At 39.4% G+C, this 24,981-nt stretch overlaps 1 protein-coding gene across 9 annotated transcripts in view; it reads left to right on the forward strand.

The window, feature by feature from the left end:
- The window catches only part of LOC135222876 (cell adhesion molecule Dscam2-like), a 353,863-nt gene extending 332,867 nt beyond the window's left edge, over nt 1-20,996 (forward strand). For all 9 annotated transcript variants that reach the window (XM_064261228.1, XM_064261227.1, XM_064261229.1 and 6 more), the window contains 2 exons: nt 13,449-13,584; nt 20,661-20,996. The gene's annotated coding sequence lies outside the window, so the exon portion shown is untranslated. The remainder of the gene's footprint in view (nt 1-13,448; nt 13,585-20,660) is intronic.
- Nucleotides 20,997-24,981: the final 3,985 nt, after the last annotated feature.

Raw genomic sequence — 24,981 nt, forward strand, 5'->3', positions numbered from 1 at the left:
CAAACATTTAAAGTTTCAAGGTCGCTTGTTCAGCGTGCCAAAGAAAGGCTCAACCAAACGAAGAATAATTCTTGACTTGTCCCGTCTAAACTTATTCATTCGTTGCGACAAGTTCAAGATGCTGACTATCTTGCAGGTGCAGACCTTACTTCCCCGTGGGGCCGTCACCACCTCTATCGATCTTACAGACGCATACTATCATGTCCCAGTGGCAAGACACTTCCGCCCGTACCTAGGTTTCAGGCTAGGGAACCAGGCATTCTCCTTCAAGGTAATGCCCTTCGGGCTAAACGTAACCCCCAGGGTATTTACGAAGGTAGCAGAGACAGTAGTTCAACTACTCAGATCCCAGGGGATAATGGTAGTTGCGTATCTGGACGATTGGCTTGTTTGGACAACAAGCATCGAAGAATGCCACAAAGCAACGGACAAGGTGATGCAGTTTCTGGAACATCTAGGGTTCCAGATAAACAAGACCAAGTCCAGGATGACACCGGACTCTCGCTTTCAGTGGCTCGGCATTCAGTGGGATTTAAACTCCCACACACTATCAATTCTGTCGTCAAAGAGGAAAGAAATAGCCACAGCAACCAGGCAATTTCTCAAGTGCAAACAGACATCCAGGAGAAGCCAGGAAAGGATCCTAGGCTCTCTTCAATTTGCCTCCGTAACAGACGTTCTGCTGAAGGCAAAACTAAAAGACATAAACCGTGTCTGGCGGTCGAGAGCAAACAACAAGTCCCGGGACAAATTGTCAGCTATCCCGGCGATACTTCGCAAACGTCTCCGCCCTTAGGCGGAGGTCAAGAATTTGTCAAAGTCAATTCCTCTCCAGTTTCCTCCTCCGGCATTAGTTATCCACGCGGATGCTTCACTAAGCGGCTGGGGAGGGTACTCTCGTTACAAAAAGGTACATACAAGGGACTTGGTCCCTTCCATTCCGCCAACTCCATATCAATGTGCTGGAAGCTATGGCGGTATTCCTCACTCTGAAAAGACTTCAGCCAGCCAAGGGATCTCACATCAAGCTGGTATTAGACAGTGCGGTAGTAGTACACTGCATCAACAGAGGAGGCTCCAAGTCAAGCCATGTGAACCATGTCATGGTAGCCATATTTTCTCTGGCAGCCAAGTACAAATGGCACCTGTCGTCCACTCACCTAGCGGGAGTGAAGAACGTGATAGCAGATGCCTTGTCTCGCTCAGTCCCTCTAGAGTCGGAGTGGTCTCTGGACAGGCGATCATTCAATTGGATCTGCCAGCAGGTTCCAGGGCTCCAGGTGGATCTTTTCGCCACAGAGTCGAACCACAAGCTTCCCTGCTATGTGGCTCCCAACCTGAACCCTCTGGCTTATGCCACGGACGCCATGGCCATAGACTGGAATCAATGGAAGAAGATCTACATCTTTCCTCCAGTGAATCTTCTACTGAAAGTTCTGGGCAAACTCAGGACCTTCAAGGGACAGGTTGCCCTAGTAGCCCCCAGTTGGCCCAAGAGCAACTGGTTCCCACTCCTGCTGGAATTGTCTCTGACCTCAACGGATTCCCAATCCCAAGCTATCTCTAGTAGTGCAAATGAAGACTGTGTTCGCTTCCTCAGGAATTCTCAAAACCCTAACTTTATGGACTTCATGAAGTTCGCGGCTAAAAGGGATGCAGATATCGATTCTCAAAACATCCTATTCCTAGAATCGGATAAAAGAGAATCGACCCTTCGTCAATATGACTCAGGTGTTAAGAAACTAGCCAATTTTCTGAGGGGGACCGAATCTCAAACCATGATTTCCAACCTGGCTATTTCCTTCTTTAGATCATTATTTGAAAAAGGTTTAGCAGCCAGTACTATTACTACTACTAAATCAGCACTAAAGAAAATATTCCAGTATGGTTTTAAAATAGATCTAACAGACTCCTATTTTTCATCTATCCCTAGAGCCTGTGCTAGACTCAGACCATCAGAGAGGCCTAGCTCAGTGTCATGGTTCTTGAATGATGTTCTCAAACTGGCCTCAGATGCTGATAACAACTCATGTGATTTCTTACCCCTCCTGAGGAAAACATTATTTCTTCTAAGTCTGGCCTCAGGAGCCAGGGTATCTGAACTGTCGGCTCTATCTAGAGACTCAGGTCATATAGAATTCCTCCTGCAGGAGAAGTTCTTCTCTCTCCAGATCGTCAATTCTTGGCCAAAAACGAGGATCCATCAATGAGATGGGCTCCTTGGAAGATCCTTCCTCTTCCTCAGGACCCTTCCTTATGTCCAGTTACTGCCTTACGAGCATATCTTTCCAGGACAGCCACGAGATCCTCTGGTCCTTTGTTTAAGAGGGAAAAGGGTGGCACCATTTCCTTAAAAGGTATAAGACAACAAATTTTATACTTTATTAAACAAGCCAACCCAAACTCGTTCCCCAAAGTTCACGATATTAGGGCAGTAGCTACCTCGATCAACTACTTTCAACATATGAATTTTGATGATCTGAAAAAGTATACAGGCTGGAAATCTCCGACAGTATTCAAACGTCACTACCTTAAGTCCTTAGAAGCTCTTAAATTCCCAGCATTGGCAGCGGGAAACACAGTTTCTCCTGACACTGCTTAAGTAGTTTAGTAATTAGATCCAGATCTCCTTTCTACCTGCCTCACTGACGTCCTTCCTGCAATTCTGCCACCATGTACCCTTTTTAATGCCTTAGATGCTTAAAAGGGCACTTATTGTGATGTTTTCCTTATTTTTATGCTAGGATTACTCACACATGTATATAATCTGTGAAATTGTATCTAGTTTTAAGATTAATATAAGTTATCATAAGTAATCTTAAGTATGTATTAGTATAATCTTTATAGTTCATAAGTTTTTCTAGATTATAGTACTTTAATATCAATTGTTTTTTTATTCTTTCCTTACTCATGTTATATCCTCATTCAAGCTTGTGGCCATTTCTCTGGTACTATTTCACGAAGCGACACGGGCTGAGCCCAGAAAAGGGATTTTGACGAAGGAAAAATCTATTTCTGGGCAAGGGCCCGTGTCGCCCAGTGAAATCCCACCTTTCTTTACATCCACCCTTGGGCCCAAGCTTGACAGTATTACTCCAAGGATGACCGGTATAGGCACTAGTGATGGCGTCGGGAGCGCTAGTTGTAGTCATAGCTGGGTGCGGGCCTTGCATCGGCCCTCTCAGGTAGGAGGATTTTGTAGAAGGATGGATCTAAATGGTAAGAGACCCGTGGTAGTGGGTTCACTCGCCCCAGAAACCATACCGGCACCTTTTATATAAGGTGAGCGAGTCGGAATATTCTGACATTCCAAAATAGCTTTTTCTCTGGTAATGTTGGCAATATTTACCTTAGAAATGTGTGCTTAAGGGACATTTCACTGGGCGACACGGGCCCTTGCCCAGAAATAGATTTTTCCTTCGTCAAAATCCCTTTATTGTGCTGATTACAACTGCAATTTTGAGTAAGATAAATAAACGTTACGTATATACGCTAATATTGTTCAAATGAGCGCTGGGAAGGACGTTGGATTAATACCAGTTACGAATGGCACCTCAGTCGGTGGATGCCATATTGGATTTGAAACTGCCTTGAAAACGTATTTTACGAAGACTACATGCTTATTTTAGTTCGTATGGGGCTTTCATATATCACATTATGTTGACGAAACTTCAGTCTTTTGAATGGTATGCTTAAAGATGTGATTGTATTCTTGTTTCATCAATTAAATATCAGTGAATAAGGCTGAGCCACCCGATAACGATGGATCTAAAAGGACAACGCCTTATCGCAAATTCCTCTGTACGTATTTAATTCTACAATCGCGTTGTTCTTACTTCCTTCCTCGAGAGCATTCAGTGGGCTTTCCGCCAATGTATATATCTTATAAGATCATGTTTTGTGTACTTTTATATTCTAAGTTATATGTCTCGCAAGAAACAAATCGGCTCTCGCCGCCCCACTTTTACACTCTAGCGGGTCAGATACCCCATTTCTGCCTGCATACTGTATATTTGAATTTCGTTACCTGTAATAAAGATCAGTACACTTCTACCTGCCTCTTTGTTCACACCTCACAGATCCAAGGCGGTGTTTCCCCCTTTATAGCGCAAAAAAATGCGAAAAATGTATGTTTTTGCATGATTTTTGAAAACTTGGTAAAAGAATATGCAAAAGCCTATACAAACTGTAAGGGGGACCTTGTTGAGAAACTTGGTTTTTTTTTTTTTTTTTTTTTTTTGGGGGGGGGTTTTTTTTTTTTTTTTTTTTTTTTTGGGGGGGGTGGGGGGGGGGGGGGCAGACAGAAGTTGCTAAAGAACACATGGAAATCATATTTTCTGGCATTACCTTGCTATTTTCATAAAACAGTAAAGGGGAGGGGGGGAAACAGAGACATCAGCAAATAACGACTGTTTGGCTGACCCCCTACACTACCTACAAGGTACAAGGGGCTACAACATTCAGGCAGTCTACATGGATATGCCAATGGACACTGCTAGCCTAGGCTATTGCTTGCTTGCCTATCTAAGAAACATTAATTGTTATTGAAACGCTGCCCCCCTACTCTACATACACAGGGTGACGCTACTTTTTTAACTTTAATTTTTTAACATTGCTGTTACTTGTACATTCAGATATGACTTGCCTAGGCTACTTCTTAAGTATATGTAATCGAATTTAATTTTTCCTAGAATGCCAGAATTACTATTTTGGCAGAGTTCGCAGTTTGAACACGGGTTGTTACCCTAAGTGGACGCTTGGACGTGGTGAGTGGCCCTGTCTTCCTCTTGCCAACAAGAACACTTACCTACTATATGCTACCTCCTTGCTCTTACCCTTAACCAAGGAACATTTACCTTAACCTACATATACATCAATAAACTTACCTTATTATTGGAAAACGTCTCATTCGGGCTTGGCAGGGGAAACAGGAGGTGGGTAGAGGGTGGCAACAGCATGCATGAATATGTGAAACTGGGCTTTGTAAACTGGATATTTGTCGGACGTGTCTCCCTTCTGCCATATTTAGGTACATCAGCACTAGCATCCCCCCATCTGGGTTGATGTCCCAGTGTCTGGATCCACAATATTTCTTGAGCGGTTCACGGTTTCATGCATGTACCCCTCCAGTTGTAATTGTGATTATGTCACCCAACGGTAACTTATCTTCATTACCGTCAATATCCACTTCCATATTTCTGCAACTAACGTTTCCCTTGTATGGTTGGGTACTGGGACCATAAATGTTTTTTTTTGCTTCATGATTGAACCTGCCAAAACACCCACACTCCTTCAGTATACGTATCTCCCTTTATTGTATTTTCTTTTCCTGAACTTGGCCTTGTTGATTTCAACAATCTTGCCGGGACCACCTATTGGAGTACCTTCAGCCAGCATGATGTAGTACAACTTCCCAGCAAAAATTGTACGAGTTGTTCACAGTTCCTTCACATACACTAGCAGCATGTGCAACCTCTACCTGAGTACACCGGCTAAAGTTAAAAAAAAAAAAAAAAAAAAAAAAAGAACTTGCTGAGTAGAAATGTGCACGCCCTGTGTTACAACCTCTTGAGGTTGCAGTACAGGTTCTTTTTAGGTCTTTATATTCACAAGGATTGCAGTCAGTACATGTACCTCAGTGATAAGGAAGGACGGAAACAAACTCAAGAAAACTTAACACTATTTATTACAAACTAGAAAATTACTTAAATCAACCTTGTGAGATTAAATACACTTAATTGCACAGATAAATAAACCAGAGAACAAATACCTGGTTCTACTACACTAAGGCCTAAACAAGAGAAAATTCCAAGAGAGAAAACATACTTAATATTTAACGAGTTGGATCCAAAATAAGGCTAGCCAAAATCACCAGTAACCTATAAAATAATAATAATAAGGTAGAAAGAAGTAGGAGATGAAAACTAGGAAAAACTTAGTATTCCTACCTACGTATAACACAAGCTAAGCAATGTGGAACTTGGTTCACTAAATACCAACACAGAAATAAATGTGACAACATATACATGTAAACAAATAATCAAGATTGACAAAAGTACACAATTTCACCTCAAGGGAAGTATCAGAAGAGGGGTTGAATCCTGGGCCGTGATCAATCCAAACTGATATCAAATGGGCCAGTACTGTACGCCAGGTACTGAAGGGCAACACCTTGTCCTGAAGGAAAAGGAACGATAATTCGTCTTAACCAGGCGGCAGCCTCCCTACTTGTCACCTAACGAGCCAAGTTGCTCTCACTCCCGTATACCGCAGCTGGACGAAAATAGATAACACGGCAAGTAAATCCAAAATCCAGTGCTGGGATAAGTACACCGATGGCACTGGTTTTCCCGTCAAAATCCTCCGGCGGGAAAAAGGGGCAGAAACAGCGGTCGCAGATGACAGCCTCTGCGAAACTCCCCACAGCAGTGTGAAGGTCGCAGGTGACAACAACACCTGCACGGAAAAAGCCGTGATCCAAGGACACACACACAACAGGCGTATATTTGCGTCTTCCAGAATCCGTTAGGGAAATATCCAAGTGTGTGGTCCGAACGGTACAGGTTCTAAGTTGTTCTCCAAATAAATCAAAATGTAAATGCTGCGACGGGAAACAGTCCTGATGAGAGCTTGTTAAGACCCAAACTGCCGTTGACCGGTCCACCATGTCCACTCATCACCTTCCCGGTGTTTATAAACACTCAAAGCAAAAGAATAAAACAATTGTTAAAACAATAGTTCAGTAATACACAAAGGAGGAGGAGGAGGCGCAAAAACTGACAAACAATCGTAAGGCCACTTAACTTACGGTAAAACAAGAGTAAACATACAGTGGTCCCCCCGTATTTGCGGGGGATGCGTACCAGACCCCCCCGTGAATAGTTAGAACCCGCGAATGTTTGGAACCCCTATAAAAATGCTAAAAGCAGCCTATTTTGTTAGTTAAAACTCAAGAAAAACCCACTAAAAATGTTTATACATGGTTTTTTTAATAGTTTTATCACAAAAAGTGCATTTTATGATGAAATTCATTAAAAAAACCAGGAATTTGTGGATATTTACCATAGAAAAATACCGCGAATGCGCAAATTTTCCGCGAATAGTGCAGGGAAACGTTCCCGAGAGAAATCCGCGAATGTGTGAGTCCGCGAATTTGGAGAACGCGAATACGGGGGGTCCACTGTACTTTGCAAAAGTTAACTTAAAAGTAAACAAGGTTGATTTAAACCAACAGTAGCAAAAAATGATAATTTTACATTAACCTAATACCCTGGAATCAAGTTCCAGTTAGCCCTGATAAGTTAAGATGGGAATGTGCTCAACGAACCAGCCCAATTCTTTATAACTATCACGCCGGAATCGATGATTTTTAGTTAATATAACAATACGTTAAATTTAAAACTGCCTTGCAAAAAAGTGGAGTCAACTCCTGATCCCTAGATATCACGGAAATATGAACAATACTTGAATCACAACTGATGCAAAGCTCCATGATGTTCACAAGCTGAAATCAAATGGACAAATTCAGGGGAAGTTTGACAAACCAAGCCGAATTGTGCTAACTGATAGGTCAGTTACCACAAACCTGCACTTGTGCAGTAACCAGAACCTGGTTGGTACAAAATATTGACATGAAACACTGACATTCCTGGAATTATCTCTTTGGTCTCTTGAATCATTTCCATGTGGTTTGACCCTCTTAATTTAGGTCATGAGTACTGCTGATAGACATTAATGATTTCGTATGTTTGGCTCTAAATTACAATGGTATGTTGGGTTATTTCTTAATTTCTCAATAGCTTTGCTTTCCTTGCTTGTTTTATAAAGAAATTACTCTTCATTGTGCATTGCTACTCTTGATATCTACTAGCTTGGTGTTGACCTTTATTTTTAGTCTTTTATCTATTGACACATGATTAGTCATTTTGGCTTATGAGTCTGTATGCTGGGAAGGTTATAAAAAATTTTAGTATACTATTAAATCAGAGGATTTCAATGTTTAATTTTTCTCCGTGATTTGTCCAAAATAAGAGTTCCTAATTTCTGACAGTTGACAGTTGTTTAGATGACTCCTGTCATCCCACCTAACAGGAAAGTGGGGGGTTAGTGCATACCTGGTTCTTCACAGTAATTCGTTACCTGTCCCACACTGAAAACCATAGTTATATTTTCAGAGAGTAAAGTTATATAAACAAGCTTTACTTTTTCACAGGGCTTTTCATCCTCAGCATCTCGCTTACCAGAATGTGCTAATGGTTAGAGAGTCATCCTTTTCCTCACCTACTTGACAGGAATCTGTATCTGTGGGAGATATAACATCAGTCATGATCTCTGGACAGTACTGCCTGTCTTAGTTTGTATCTTTAAAACCGGTTACAAATTTTTTAAATTGCCCTAGCTAGTCCCACCTCTTAAACCCAGTTTTTGTCCCTGATTCGGAGGGAAAATGTGGTGCTGCATTCAAATTGGGTGGTAGGTTTCAGGCTTGTATATGTAGGGAAAATGCAAGTTATCTTAAAATTTGCAATGTTTCAACCAAGATTGCCTTGTAAATCTTGATGTTGGTAAGGCCAGAGGGGCAGTGATTTTTGTAATAGTGTTTTCCCATGTTTTGGCCTTGTTTTAAATGTTTTTTGTAGGAGATACAGTAGTTACATTGAGATGCTTAACATCCTTGTTCATTACTTTTAAAACACTATTGCATTATGAGAACTAACATTATTGCTTAAGGAAAGCTACACTCTTTACCATTATATATCTGGATTGGGTGAGCCCAGTGAATTATAATTTCCACCAATACAGTATGACCCAAATGTCCTCCTGTCTTTCCTGTACTTTTTTCTTCCAAATATTCCCATGGGGTTGGTATACTCGGGGCTAGTGCTATATGCGCACCTTGCATGCAGTTTGCAGTGTTACTTTATTCTCTAGCTACATCCTCTTTTTGGCATTTTAATTTTCCTGTGATCCCACCTCCTTTCTTCATTCTTGCTGTCCAGCACCTGTTATTTCCTAGAGCCACTGTGGGGGTTTTCCCATTCCATTTATAGATCCTTGTACTTTACAGTTGCCCTTTAGAGTGCATGATTCAGTAGTTTACATGGTTTCACTCTTACACAGTTACAAATGAGGAAAAAAAAACTAAAAAAATGTACGTATTGCAAAGACTTATCTTAAACCTAAAGTGGGGTGTTAGGGTCTTACTTGGCAAGGGGCCAAACCTATCATAAACTAGAATGCCATAAAATATGGTAGTGATATACTACTGAAAGGTAAATTGTTCTTTAAACAAGATTTATGCAATAAAGTATTACTTATACTGTACCAATATCTGCCACAGTTCCAGACAAATTCATATAGTACTATGCAGTGGAGGGGATGAATTACTAAGCATTCAATTCAAAACTTACAAAACTGTCATTAATTTCAGGATTTATTTAAATTACCTGCAGCTTTAAAAATTTCTGTGATGTAACATAAAATAGCATGGAGTAATGTACACAATAATGAAACACTTTACAGTAGCTTTTATGTTCAGTAATACCCCGAGCTTACGCGAGGTTAGGTTCCAGACCCCTCGTGCAAGGAGAAGTTTCGCTTAAGTTTTGGCACGGTCTCTAATAATGCTAATAAATGCTTGCTTCTAGAGTCTGAACACTAAATATGACCCTAATCATACTCCCTAAGTATTAGGCTAACTTTTAAATGAGATTAAAGTTACTGTAATTTGATTTAAAAGAAGAAATGCGTAACTGGTTGGCGTAAAAATAGTTACAGTACAGTCTATGATTTAGCTGATGTAGGGATTCAGCTAATCATGTCTGTTCCAGCTCCCCTGGTCCTGTTTAGGTTTCTCCTGTAAAGGCTAACTATGAATGAGAGAGAGAAAATGTATGTATGTATGTACTACATACTTTATGCATATTAAAGTAAATAAATTCAAGTCTTGCTCTGGGAGAAGCTTGTAACTCGCAATATACAGGCAGTGCCTAGTTATTGGCTTGGGTTCCGTTCCTGGGGGTGTGCCAATAAGCGAAAACTGCCATTAACCGAACCTCAGCAATTTATGGTTCTTATGGCGCTGATAACTGGGTATCGGTGCCATAAGATCTCTTATGGCGCTGATAACCAGGTATCGGCGCCATAAGATCTCTTATGGCACCAATAACCAGAACTTGGTCCATGGTGCCATAAATCGCCTATTTTATGGTGCTAGACTAGCCCCATAAAACTGGAGCGCTGATAACCGAGTCTGTCGATAACCGGGGACTGTCTGTAATATGGAGAAGTGTGTTGTTTTTGCTCATGGTACAAATAAAAGAAAAAAAAAGCCAAAAGGGAACAAAATAGTTTGCTAGGCTAGAGGGATGAACTTTAGAGGTAGAATTTTGTTGATGAGGCTGGATCACATTTTAAAATGTGAAATAGTAAATCAGACTAGATGAAGAGATTACTCTAACTATTGTACTATATTACCACTAATATATCCACACTTTATGACTGCACATTATTCAGTCTGTACCTCGAAATGTACTGAACTACGTAGTTTGTGGATGGATGTCAAGATCAAACTGGCTGGATGGAAGTGTAAAAAATACCCCTGCTCAGCCAGGCAAAATTAAGAGCTGATGGGCTTATTGATGAGTGGGAAATTCAGAGTAGGGGTACTATTATGTAATCAGTATTGTGGGGTAAGTAGTGTGCTCCATAGAGTAAGTATGTACAGTGGAATCACGGTTTTTGTATGATTCATTTTTCGTATGAAATTTTGTCTCGGGCTTCTTCTTACTTGGATTTCATACGCTCGGAAATGCCCCTTCCAGGGCGACCTGCATGACCAGGCCCGTATACCGAGCGCCCAAACAAAGCATCCCGTGTTCTCGTGACCCATTCTGCTTTTGTGTTCGTTACTTTTATTACTTTTTTGTACCCTTTTTTATTTAGAGTGCAATTGCTAAATAAGCCATCATGGGCCCAATTAGTTGCAAAATGAAGGTAAATGATTGAATATTACTAAAATATAAGAGTTTTAGCTTACAATTGCGTTTTTCGACCATTTCGGTAGAGTCAAAGTTGACCAAAGGTTGAAATTTTGGCACTTATCGTTATTTATATGAAAATATCTCAAAACTGATAAAAGCTACAATCATGAGTATTTTTTTGTTGTATTCTACATAAAAATGCGCACATTTTTATATATAATACTCCATGTAACGGCTAATTTAAAATGGTACAAAAATTATGTCAAAGTGACGAAATAATTTCCGAGATGTGTCACAGATACTTTTTAGTGCGGCAAGAAAGAAACTCGCGCTTGCGCGCCTGCGTAACGATTGTAAACAAAACAACACCTTGATCCGTGAACTCCCAGCATCCCCCAAGGCGTGTGATTCAAGAGTTTTCGGCTGGTAGGCCTAAAAGTATTTTTCTGCGAATTTTTTAAAAAACTTTTGTATGTCGACGTAAAATACGTCCAGTCGGCTCCCGAGAAACAAAAAATGTTGACGTAAAATACGTCCAGTCGGCGTTTAAGGGTTAATGGTGTCAATCCCATTCACTTCATATGTTAAAAACTGTAGAATGACTGTTTAGTATATGGTTGTTCTGTCTTAGCAAGCAGTATATGCAACTTTTTTGTGTAAATCTTGTAATAAACAGTTAATAAGCACTTAAACCAGTTAACATAGTACAGTGGTACCTCGAGATACGAAATTAATCCGTTCCGAGGCGGCCTTCGTATAATGAGTTTTTCGTATCTTGGAACACATTTTACATGTAAAATGGCTAATCCATTCCAAGCCCTCCAAAAACCCCATTAAATTTCATAATAAAGCTAAATTGACCTATAAACAATGAAATACTACAACAATTTGGACCATTCAATACCTAAATAAAGAATAAAAATGCAAAACCTGTAAATAAAGTGTATATTAGTGTACAAGAAATATTATTACTGTAACGTAAAATGTGGAAGCTTACCTTTCGAGTGAGGCTATCTCTGAAAGTGGCGGCAGAGGAGGAGGGGACAAACGGCAGATACGTACACTTAACTTTACGAAACACATAAAAAAATGTCAGAAAAACAAACTAAACTTTACAAAACACATTAACAAAACTGTAACACTTAACTTTACAAAAAACTTAAAATAAAATTTATTTTGTCTTTTTTTTTATTTTTACATTTCTTTTTACTTTTTTATACTTTACGTAATTTCAATTTCTTCACCACCGAATGGATGCCAGTTCGTTTACAAAATTTTTCAAACCACCCATGAGAAGCCTTGAACTCTGGGGTTGCCGTTGATGTCCCCTCTCCGCCATCGTCTTCGGCTTGGGCAATCAAATCGCCGAAAATAGCGCTGGCCTTCTGGCAGATTGCCGTCTCGGTTATCGTATCGCCATCGATTTCTTTGTCCTCGATCCATACAAGAAGCAGCCTTTCCATTTCATTATGCACATGGCTCCTCTTGTTGGACAAAATAGTCACGCCCTTGGAAGGTGTAGCTGCTTTGATGGCTTCCTTCTGCTTAAGGATGGTGCCTATTGTCGACGGATTTCGGCCGTATTCCTTAGCGATCACACTCAACCGCAAGCCAGCTTCATACTTTTTTATTATCTCCATTTTTGTCTCCATAGAAAGCATTCTCTTCTTTCTGTGAACTTCAGCAACTTTCTTGGGACCCATGACTCTATGTACTGTACGTAATTTAAGTTACGTTCTCACAACACGATAAAGTAGCACAACACGATATGTACTGCAGTGAAATCAATAACGAATTTACATTACTAAACGAAATCGTTGGACCGAACGAAAGCCGATTGCGTACGGTAAAGTTTCGGGTGCGGAATGGCCGAGCTAAGGCACGCCAACACGTACGTATAGAAAATACATGATGGGAGGGATGCTGTCCAATTAGAGAGAAGGATCTCATGGCTTGGCTAGCATCAGGAACCAATGGGAGAGCAGGAGGATGGTGGCGAGTCTACTATAACTAAGATGGCGGCGTGCGGCGCGAGTTTCAAAATTGTTATGGGGCGAATCTCGGACTTTCAGAAACCTTTCGTATCTTGAAAACTTTTCGTATGTAGAGCAGTAAAATTTTTCCTTGTTAGCTTTCGTATCTCGAGTTTTTCTTAAGTTGAGCCTTTCGAATCTCGAGGTACTACTGCAATTGTTTATTTTGGATCTTATGGAAATTTGAATTGGTTGAGGGGAAAACTATTATATTTTATTGGATTAATAACTTCAAAAGTTATTTCCAGTTTGCTGTGCCAAATTGTGTATCCATATTGTTGATTAGTAAAAAATGCACATGAAACACTAGTATTAGAAGTATGATTGTTTCAGTAGTTACTGCCCCTGTTGAGGAATATACTATTTACAGGTACATTTGTGTTGACATATTGGCATATGCTGAGTTTTTACTAAAAAAATTTTGCTCCAACAGATGTTCCGTCTTGGTGGTCCTAGAATGGATCCAGCAGAGGAGAAGAGAAAAGCAATGGAAGAGGACCGTTTGGCAAGATTGGTAGTTTATTCAAATGTAGCTACCTTTGTTGCTACTGTTGCTCTAATACGTGCTGGTATGTAGTAATCCCGTGAATATCCGGGAGTCATTGTCCTTGAATTAATGTAGGTGAAAATATTGCTCATTAAGCAATTGTATTTTAGTTAGCATAATTTTCAGACATAACAAAGTAGCTGTTTGTTAGTTAAACTTTTACTTGTAAACCATCCCTATTCCCTTGGAAGGAGTTAGGTCATGGATTGCACATTACAGGCAATCCCCGGTTATCGGCTCCATAATAGAGTTATGGCCCCATACCTAACGAACATCATAATATGATGTTCAGTGGGAATGTCCTTAATTGTAATGTATTAATTCTCTTGCAACACCAGCCTTGTCAAGTTTGGTCTATGGTAAATTTACTGCCCTTAGGGGCCATGTGAATTTGCATAGCGGTGAATTTTTTTTCCTTTTATCCATGTAACCTTATCATTCATACTGCATTAATAATTTTTGATGTCCATAAAGCTTAAGAGTTGACTTTATCTTGATATGATGAAAAAACCTTCAAACCTAAAATAAAGCTTCAATATTATCAACCATAATAGAACTTTTTTTTTATCACCAAAAATTGCTAAATAGAGATACATACCTCATTATTTCTTATAGCACAAAAGTAAAATAATTTTAATTTCTTATACAATATGTTATTATTTGCATTAGGTATGAAACAACAAAGCACAATTAAACAGGTATGAAAAAATAAAGCTCGGGTAAACATGCAAACTATATGTTGTAGGTTATTGGTAAGACCTTTGTTTGTTACTAATTAAAAAAATCTCCAAAAATAGGGTAGTTGAGATGCATATGTAATTTTCCTTTACACACTGGGAAAGTACAGCATATAATTTGCATATAATGTGATACATAATTCATCCCTGTTTGTGATGTGTAGGATGCAACACACCACCCAAAACACAGTAAGCTTACTTTTTTGAGTGAGAACTAAAGCATAAGGGGAACTTTCTCATTCACATAAAACTTTGCCAGAAATAGGTAAATTGAGATACTATCAAATTTTTCTTTACACAGAAAAGGAAATAATTTGCATTTCTGTTATCAGCCAGGAAGGACTTAATGCATACAATAAAATGTCATAAGTTACATGTCATTAAATTTTTAAAGTTTGTATCTAATTGGTAATATTTTTTAAAAATTAAAATAATATACATAATAAATATGAGATTTAAGTAAATGCAGTTTAAATTAAGTAATAATGATAATTTGCACATAATAGTACAAAAATGCATCACCTACCAGAAGGGTGTAACCCAGAAATACAAGTTTTGAGTAAATGCGTGCAGGTTGGCTCTCATGCAGGTGTGTATCAAGCCGGCTATCCTATTGGCTCAGTTTTACACCCTTCTGGGTCCCCACACAGATCTAACCCTATAGTTTGTAACAGGTTGGAATACATGATTTCAAGCCTTCGTAGCACTGACACGGCCACTTTCTGCCAGAAAACTTCTACCTCTCGGTTAATAGTGTCCTCTGGAGCCTGTATCCAGCACTAACTAAAAACCGCCAAATTTTGCGATATGCCCTTTTGGCAGGGGATGCTTTAAGGGATTTTGACGAAGGAAAAATCTATTTCTGGGCAAGGACCTGTGTCGCCCAGTGAAATCCCACCCTTTCCTTTTTACCCCCCCCTTTGTCTTGGCCCAAGCTTGGGTGCTATCTGCAGGAATGACGTCAGAGGCGCTAGCCGTAATGGTAGTGAGTAGTTTGTTTGTTTGTATGGTGCTTTTACATTGCATGGAACCAGTGGTTATTCAGCAACGGGACCAACGGCTTTACGTGACTTCCGAACCACGTCGAGAGTGAACTTCTATCACCAGAAATACACATCTCTCGCTCCTCAATGGAGTGGCCGAGAATCGAACCAGCGACCACCGAGGTGGAACGCCAACACCATACCAACCACGCCACTGAGGCGCTGGTAGTGAGTAGTGGGCCTTAGATCGGCTCCTCTGTAGATGAGGGATATTGAAGAAGGATGAATCTAAATGGCAAAGGACCTTTGGTAGTGGTTTCACTCGCCCCAGAAACCATACCGACACCTTAAATAAGGTGAGCGAGCCAGAATACTCTGGCATTTCCATATTAGCTTTTTTCTCTGGTATTATAGCAATATTTATACCTTAGAAATGTGTGCTTAAGGGACATTTCACGGAGCGACACAGGTCCTTGCCCAGAAATAGATTTTTCCTTCGTCAAAATCCCTTTTCTGGGCTAAGCCTGTGTCGCTCGGTGAAATAGTACCAGAGAAATGGCCATACAAGCTTGGAAAGAGGAAGCAGACAAGTAAAGGATAGGATAATCAAAATCAATTAAGGTTAATTGCTATAATCTAGATATAAGGTTACAGAACAAGTAACAACAGAGCAATTCGAACCTTAACGCTAATCCAATATGCAAAACATAACAGTTACTTAAAAGTACATAGGAAGACTAAATGCAAACTGGGACTAGTCCCAGATACAAAACATGGAAATTATCACAAGTATATACAATATGTGGCATGCAAGGTACAGTATGACTACATTGACGACTGAGCTACGGCAAGAATGCTAGCGAGGCAGGTAGTAAAGAGAGATATAAGGAGAGATATAGAGTAAACTACTTACTACTAAATTAAGCAGTGTCAGGGGAAACTGTGTTTCCGGCTGCCGCTGCTGGAAATTTAAGGGCTTCTAAGGACTTATGATAATGGCGTTTGAATACTGTCAGAGATTTCCAGCCTGTGTACTTCTTCAGATCATCAAAATTCGTGTGTTGAAAATAATTAATAGAGGTAGATACTGCCCTAACAACATGTACCCGTGGGAAGGACTGCGGGTTGGCCTGTTTTATAAAGTATAAAATCTGCTGCCTAATTCCTTTTAAGGAAATGGTGCCTCCCTTTTCTCTAATGAACAGAGGGCCTGAAGATATCAGGGTAGTTCTACTTAGATATGCTTTTAGTGAAGTAACTGGACATAAGGACGAGTCCTGTGGAAGTGGGACAATTTTTCATGGGGCCCATCTATCCAGTGGGTCCTCATTCTTAGCTAGAAATTGGCGATCTGGAGAAAGTAACACTTCTCTTGAAGGGAGAAACTCTATATGATCTGATTCTCTAGATAGAGCCGACAGTTTGGAAATTCTGGCTCCTGAGGCCAGAATTATTAGGAATAATTTAGTTTTCCTTAAGAGAACTATATACAGTGGACCCCCTGTATTCGCGTTCTCCAGATTCGCGGACTCTCACATTCGCGGATTTCTCTCGGGAACGTTTCCCTGCATTATTCGCGGAAAATTCGCGCATTCGCGGTATTTTCTATGATAAATATCCACAAATTCCTGGTTTTTTTGATGAATTTCATCATAAAATGCACTTTTCGTGATAAAACTATTAAAAAACCCATGTAGGAAAATTTTTAGTGGGTTTTTCTTGAGTTTTATCTAATAAAATAGGCTGTTTTTAGCATTTTTATAGGGTTCCAAACATTCGCGGATTCTAACTATTCACGGGGGGGTCTGGTACGCATCCCCCGCGAATACGGGGGCACCACTGTAGTCACATGAGTCGTCATTAGTGTCCGAGGCCAATTTAAGGGCATCATTTAAGAACCATGACACAGACTTGGGCCTCTCGGATGGTCTGAGTCTAGCGCAAGCCTTGGGGATAGGTGAAAAATATGAATCTGTTAGATCTATTTTGAATCCAAACTGGAAGATCTTCTTAAGAGCAGACTTAGGTTTGCTAAACCTTTCTCAAATAGTGTCCTGAAAAAGGATATGGCCAAATTCGTGGTCATGGTTTGTGCATTAGAGTCCCTCAAGAATACAGCTAAGTTTTTTAACTGCTGAATCGTATTGACGCAAGGTCGATTCTCGTTTATCAGATTCTAAGAACAAGATGTTCTGGGGATCGATATTAGCATCCCTTTGTGCTGCAAACTTCATGAAGTCCATAAAGTTAGGGCTTTCTGAATTCCTGAGGAAGCGAACACAGTCCGCGTTTGCACTAGTTGTGATAGTTTGGGATTGGGAATCCGTTGAGGTCGGAGTCCCAATTCCAGTAGAAGTGGGAACCAATTGCTCTTGGGCCAATTGGGGGCTATTAGAGCAATGTGACCTTTGAACGTCCTGAGTTTGTTCAGGACTTTCAAGAGAAGATTCACTGGAGGAAAGAGGTAAATCTTCTTCCACACATTCCAACCTATAGCCATAGCTTCCGTGGCATAAGCCAGAGGGTCCAGGTTGGGGGCCACATAACAAGGGAGTTTGTGGTTCGACTCGGTGGCGAAGAGATCTACCTGAAGCCCCGGTACTAGTTGACAGACCCAACTGAATGACTCCTTGTCCAGGGAGCACTCCGACTCCAGCGGAACTGAACGTGATAGCGCATCCGCTACCTCGTTTCTTACCCCCGCTAGATGAGTGGCTGACAGGTGCCATTTGTTCCTGTCTGCAAGTGAAAATATGGCTATCATGACATGGTTCACGTGGCTCGACTTGGAGCCTCCCCTGTTGATGCAGTGCACTACCACTGCACTGTCCAGCACCAGCTTGATATGAGATTTCTTGGCTGGATGAAGCTTTTTCAGGGTGAGGAACACTGCCATAGCTTCCAGTACATTGATATGAAGCTGGCAGAATGGTAGGGATCAGGTTCCCTGTACCTTTTTGTACTGTGAGTAACCGCCCCATCCGCTTAGTGATGCATCTGTGTGGATCACTAAGGCCGGCGGAGGGAGTTGTAGCGGAATTGTCTTCGACAAATTCTTGATCTCCGTCCACGGGCGGAGTCTTTTCCGTAAGATTGCCGGGATAGGTGCTAGTTTGTCCCAGGATCTCTTGTTTGCTCTTGAACGCCAAACCCGGTTTATGTCCTTTAGTCTGGCTTTCAGAAGAACGTCCGTTATTGAAGCGAATTGGAGAGAACCTAAGATTCTTTCTTGGTTCCTCTGGGACTTCTGTTTGCACTTGAGAAATTGTCTGGTTGCGGCTATTTCTCTCCTTTTCAATGGCGGAATTGATAGTGTGGGGGAGTTTAAGTCCCATTGAATCCCTAGCCACTGGAAGCGGGACTCCTGTGTTAGCCGGGACTTGGTTCTGTTTATCTGGAAGCCTAGATGTTCCAGAAACCGGATTACTTAGACTGTTGCTTTGCGACATGCTTCAATGCTTGTGGCCCACACGAGCCACTCGTCCAGATAAGCTACTAGCATTATTCCTTGAGACCTCAGTTCTTGAACAACTGTCTCCTCCAATTTTGTAAATACCCTGGGGGCTATGTTGAGCCCGAATGGCATTACTTTGAAGGAGCAGGCCTGTTTTCCTAGTCTGAAGCCTAGAAACGGGCAGAACTGCCTTGCTACTGGTGATAGTAGGCATCTGTAAGATCTGTAGAGGTGGTGATGGCCCCACGGGGAAGTAAAGTCCGCACCTGCGAAACGGTCAGCATCCGGAACTTTTCGCAATGAATGAATAAGTTCAGACAGGACAAGTCTAGAATTATTCTTCGCTTGTTTGAGTCTTTCTTTGGCATGCTGAACAAGCGACCTTGAAATTTTAAATGCTTGACTCTTGACACTACTCCTTTTTGAAGTTCTTGAGAATACTGTACCAATTCCGCTGTTGGTTCCTGATAAAAGGTGTTGGATGGAGGGGGACCTGCTATCAAAAGGAATACATCAGAGGCGCTAGCCGTAACGGTAGCGAGTAGTGGACCTTAGATCGGCTCCTCTGTAGATGAGGGATGTTGAAGAAGGATGAATCTAAATGGCAAAGGACCTTTGGTAGTGGTTTCACTCGCCCCAGAAACCATACCGACACCTTAAATAAGGTGAGCGAGCCAGAATACTCTGGCATTTCCATATTAGCTTTTTTCTCTGGTATTATAGCAATATTTATACCTTAGAAATGTGTGCTTAAGGGACATTTCACGGAGCGACACAGGCTGAGCCCGGAAAATTAATTATGTTCATATTCATACGTAAAGTTTTTGCGCGCAAAAATTTTGTATTAAACACTGAAGCACAAGAGAATAAATAAAAAAAAAGGCAAAATAATGTATAGCTTGTGACATATTTAAACCTCTTTATGATGCGCTTTTCTGATTTTTATTGAATTTCTATAAAAAATACTGTATAGTATTTTCTACCGACAAAAGCATGCCTATTTTGCTCAAAGGATAAATCCGAGGCCTTGTACTAGCCATTTTTCTTATAGAGTTGTATTCCTTTAGACATGGTATTGTGCCATTTGTAGAACTGATTGTGCTCTAACTGCACAAATTATCATGTTCCAAGAGTCTTAGACTGGCGTTTTCTACTGATGTTTGACCTCCCAACACATTCCCCAAGTCTTCAGGTTGCCCATATAACTTCTGATATACCTGCCAGTGTCTTCACTATTTCTTGCTAAATGAAGTGTTCTGGTGAACACTACACTAGTATGGCAGCCTAGCAGTTGATATGCATAAATGTCAAATATTTGCCGTCTTAAGATCACAGATCCACAATATTCTAAATCTGTGTAGTCATACCTTTTTCAAAGAAACTGGTGTTGTTGTAATGTGATAGGAAAGAAAGCATATACAGTAATGGAGATAACTTATTGATAATGTTAATTAAAGTAATCTTGTGAGATATATACTGAAATGTGCTAAATCTTAGAAATGGGAAGACCGAAGAGCACTCACGTTATGAGGAAGTAGTTCATGATTCCAGATTAGTATTATATCCAGTACTTTATAGGCTGTATATATATTTTATTCACTGATAACTGGGAAAACTTAATGTTGAATTTGTACAAGTATATTTTTGTATTAACAGAATTATTCAGTTACGGTATTCTCAAGTTAGCTATGTTCTCTCATCCTCTTTTTCAAACCTAAAGAAATGGTCCTAGGCGTAATTTTTTCCCAAGGTGTTCTTTCATTTTTGTTATATTTTTAGAGTAATACCATTATTCTTTACTTGAGAATATCCTTTTTATCTGATGAATGTACTTGAGTGATTCAAGATACCCATGTGTGTAATGTATGTAAGTACAGTGCTAAGTTTTGTTGAAGTTTTTTAATTTTCTAAATTTTTTTTTCAGCACCGTATGTATTGGAAAGATTCTTCTAATGCTGCTCTTCATAGTAAAAGCCTTTTGTGCCATCTTTCAAGATTTTTATTAATGTAATACAGGAAGACAGATATCAGTGTTTTAGCATTGGGTATTTTTTAAAAATATGTACATTATTGTTGCTCTTATGTATTGCCTTGAATTTGCTGAAATTAAATTACTTAATGCTGTGCTGTTTTTTTTGGCTTTGAGAGATCACAGGACTTGTATTTAGCCATGTGAAATATTTTTGTGCATTTACATTTTAGGAATGTATTTGTTCATTGTTTAATGCAAGATGTGTAAAATAGATAAGATTTCTTGATGGATGGTCTATAATTAACCTTAGTTCATACGAGAACAAACCTTTGGTCTTAACAATAGGATAATTTCTAGTGCGTAGCTGGATTCGGTAAAAACCGATAAAAGCAAGGAATCTTGTGATATCTGGCAACACATGCGTAGATCGGGTGAAGAGTGGTCAAGGACCACTCACCTACGCCATCGCGTCAGTCTTTTCTTTAACTGCCTGGGCGAGAGTCGTAGTTAACCTCTCTTGGCCCTTACCCAGTTCATTGCCCGTTTCGCGTGTGTTTAGTGTGTGTGTCTTTAGCTGATATTATGGCTTCTGCTCCTTCTCGGCCTCGTCAACATGTGTGCCCCGGAATTCCAGGTTTTCAGTGTTCTCGTTTTTTGGCTTCGGCGGCAACTGATCCCCACATCACATGTAGCAGGTGCCATTCTAATTTTTGTACTGTAACGAATCCTTGCACGGAATGCCGGGCTTGGCCTAAAGAGCAGTGGAAGTCGTTTTATAGCAAGAGAGAGCATCGGAGGGTTTCGCCTCTTCCTTCTTGGGAAGGTTTTTTGCCTCTTCCCGATGCATTGTCTGCTGCAGTATTTTCTGTTTAACCCTCTTACGCCGGAGCGGTAAATAAAAAATTGTCTCCCGTGTGCCGGAGGGGTTTCAGAGTGAGCACGGAAGCGGAAAAAATATTTTTTTTTTTAAATCACAGCACGCTTAGTTTTCAAGATTAAGAGTTCATTTTTGGCTCCTTTTTTTGTCATTGCCTGAAGTTTAGTATGCAACCATCAGAAATGAAAAAAATTATCATTATCATATATAAATAATGCGATATATGATAGCGCAAAAACGAAATTTCATATATAATTGTATTCAAATCGCGCTGTGCGCAAAACGGTTAAAGGTAACAAGTTACTTTTTTTTTTGTAATTTACACTAAATTGCAATCATTTTGGTACATAACACATTGTAAAACGATAAAAGCAACACAGAGAAAATATTATCAAAAAATAATGCATGAATTCGTAACGAGCGGACGTAAACAAATATTTTTTTCAAAAATTCACCATAAATCTAAATATTGTCCTAGAGACTTCCAATTTCTTTCAAAATGAAGACAAATGATTGAATATTACTATAATGTAAGAGTATTAGCTTACAATTGCAGTTTTCGACCATATCTAACGAGTTAAAGTTGACCGAATGTCGAATTTTTTTATATTTATATTTTTTATATGCAATTATTTCGGAAATAAGAAAAGCTACAGCCTTCAAATATTTTTCGTTTTATTCTACATAAAATTGCGCACATTTTCATATATAAAACTCTATGAAATGGAGCAAATATTCCGAGAATGGGACGTACGTATTTCGGAGATTTGTGGCGGAGAATCCGCGCACGGAGGGAAGGAAAGATTTTTTTTTTAAATTCACCATAAATCTAAATATTTTGCTAGAGACTTTGAATTTGTTTCAAGATGAAGATAAATGACTGAATATTACTAAACTGTAAGAGTTTTAGCTTACAATGATTTTTCGACCATTTCGGTAGAGTCAAAGTTGACCGAACGTGGTTTTTTTTCTATTTATCGTGATTTATATGCAAATATTTCAAAAATGAGAAAAGCTACAACCTTCAATTATTTTTTGTTGTATTCTACATAAAATTGCGCACATTTTCATACATAAAACTTTATGTAACGGCTAATTTAAAATGGTGCAAACATTACCACAATCGCACGTATGATTTTTTCGGAAGAGTTACCGCGCGGACGTAAAGAAAATGTTATTTTTTTCATAAATTCACCATAAATCGAAATATTGTGCTAGAGACTTCCAATTTGTTGCAAAATGAAGGTAAATGCTTGAATATTACTAGAATATACGCGTTTTAGCTTACAATTGCGTTTTTCGACCATTTCGGTAGAGTCAAATTTGACCAAAAGTTGAAATTTTGTTAATTATCGTTATTTATATGAAAATATCTCAAAACTGATAAAAGCTACAACCATGGGTTGTTTTTAGTTGTATTGTGCATGAAATTGCACACATTTCCATATATAAAACTTTATATAACGGCTAATTTTAAAATGGTGCAAACATTACCACAATCGCATGTATGATTTTTTTCGGAAAAGTTACCGCGCGGACGTAAGGAAAAAGATTTTTCATAAATGCACCATAAATCGAAATATTGTGCTAGAGACTTCCAATTAGTTGCAAAATTAAGGTAAATGATTGAATATTACTAGAATATAAGCGTTTTAGCTTACAATTGCGTTTTTCGACCATTTCGGAAGAGTCAAAGTTGACCGAAGGTTGAAATTTTGGCAATTATCGTTATTTATATGAAAATATCTCAAAAACTGATAAAAGCTACAATCATAAGTATTTTATTGTTGTATTCTACATAAAAATGCGCACATTTTCATATATAATACTTCATGTAACGGCTAATTTACAATAATACAAAAATTATGTCAAAGTGACGAAATAATTTCCGAGATGTGTCACAGATACTTTTTAGTGCGGCAAGAAAGAAATTTGCGCTTGCGCGCCTGCGTAACGATTGTAAACAAAACAACACCTTGATCCGTGAACTCCCAGCATCCCCCAAGGCGCGTGATTCAAAAGTTTTAGGCTGGTAGTCCTATAAGTATTTTTCCGCGAATTTTTAAAAAAACTTTTGTAAGTTGACGTAAAATATGTCCAGTCGGCACACGGGAGACAAAAAATGTCGACGTAAAATACGTCCAGTCGGCGTAAGAGGGTTAATAGCACTGCAGACATGGTGTTTTATTAGAACTGGGAATGAAAAGATGTGAATTGGTTGTACGTGTACTTATACACAAGGAGTCATGGTTACATATTTCATGATTGGAAATTACTATATCTGTAGATTTGGAAGTTTGAGAGTAAGGTGTTAATTGTAGTTTTTGTGTAGTGTTTAAACCTGACAACTTAAATTTTTGCAGTCTGATTCTTAATGTACCCAAGTGTACATAAATAGAAGACAACCCATATTTTGTACTCCTTGGGTTTTCTGCAGCTCACTGCTTTCAGCATAATGTTCTATTGCTGTGTTCTGATTCAAGTTTGATGATCTTTTTTTAAGATTTTCTTCTGCATACTAAGTTATGACTTTCTACTTCAGTTTTTGGGGGTAACAACATAGACATTGAAGGAGCTTGTAAGGGTATTTGAATTGCCTGGTTTAGAAACTGTACTTCAATTTTCAGTGTGAGATTCTCTACTGCAACAGGTGTTGTAATTGTAAAAGGAAGTGATTTTTGTGAGAGGACCTAGAAACTCTGCCCTCCTACAATTTAAAAGTTTACTGTGTAGTGGAAAAGTGCCTCAGTGGTGGGGCCGGTTTGGTGTTGGTGTGCCATCTCGGTGGCCGCGAGTTCGACTCTTGGGCATTCTATTGAGGGGTGAGAGATGTGTATTTCTGGTGATAGAAGTTCACTCCTGATGTGGTTCAGAAGTCACATAAAGCCGTTGGTCCTGCTGCTGAATAACAACTGGTTCCATGGAACGTAAAAACATCATGCAAACAAACAAACTGTATAGCGGAGTGTAAACTATGCTTCAGTAGCACATTTTGTTATGAGAGCATTTTAACTTGATGTTGGAAATTACCTGAGTTTTTTAATCAGGCAGTTAGTAGTTACTGGAAGTACAGCATGACTGGAGAATACCAGGAGGGAATGTTATATAGGTGTTTCATACTTTTAGGGGGAAATTTTAGCACTCCATTGTGGTTCTATCTCAGCATAGCTGATTTACACAATCTTTCATTCAAAGGAGCAACTTGTATTAAGTTTAATTTCTGAAATGCTTTTGGTATCAGATATTTACCATTAACATATTCTCAACAAACTGTTCAGTCTGCCAGTGCTAACTGATTTCTCATACTTTTAATATGCCATGCAAAGTGTCTGAAAATCCAGATTGTAATGTTACATAATTTATTTGATGGTCTTAGTCTTCTGTTTTTGTGTTGCA

This window comes from Macrobrachium nipponense, chromosome 8 (genome assembly GCF_015104395.2).
Source record: "Macrobrachium nipponense isolate FS-2020 chromosome 8, ASM1510439v2, whole genome shotgun sequence".
Lineage (NCBI taxonomy): Eukaryota > Metazoa > Arthropoda > Malacostraca > Decapoda > Palaemonidae > Macrobrachium > Macrobrachium nipponense.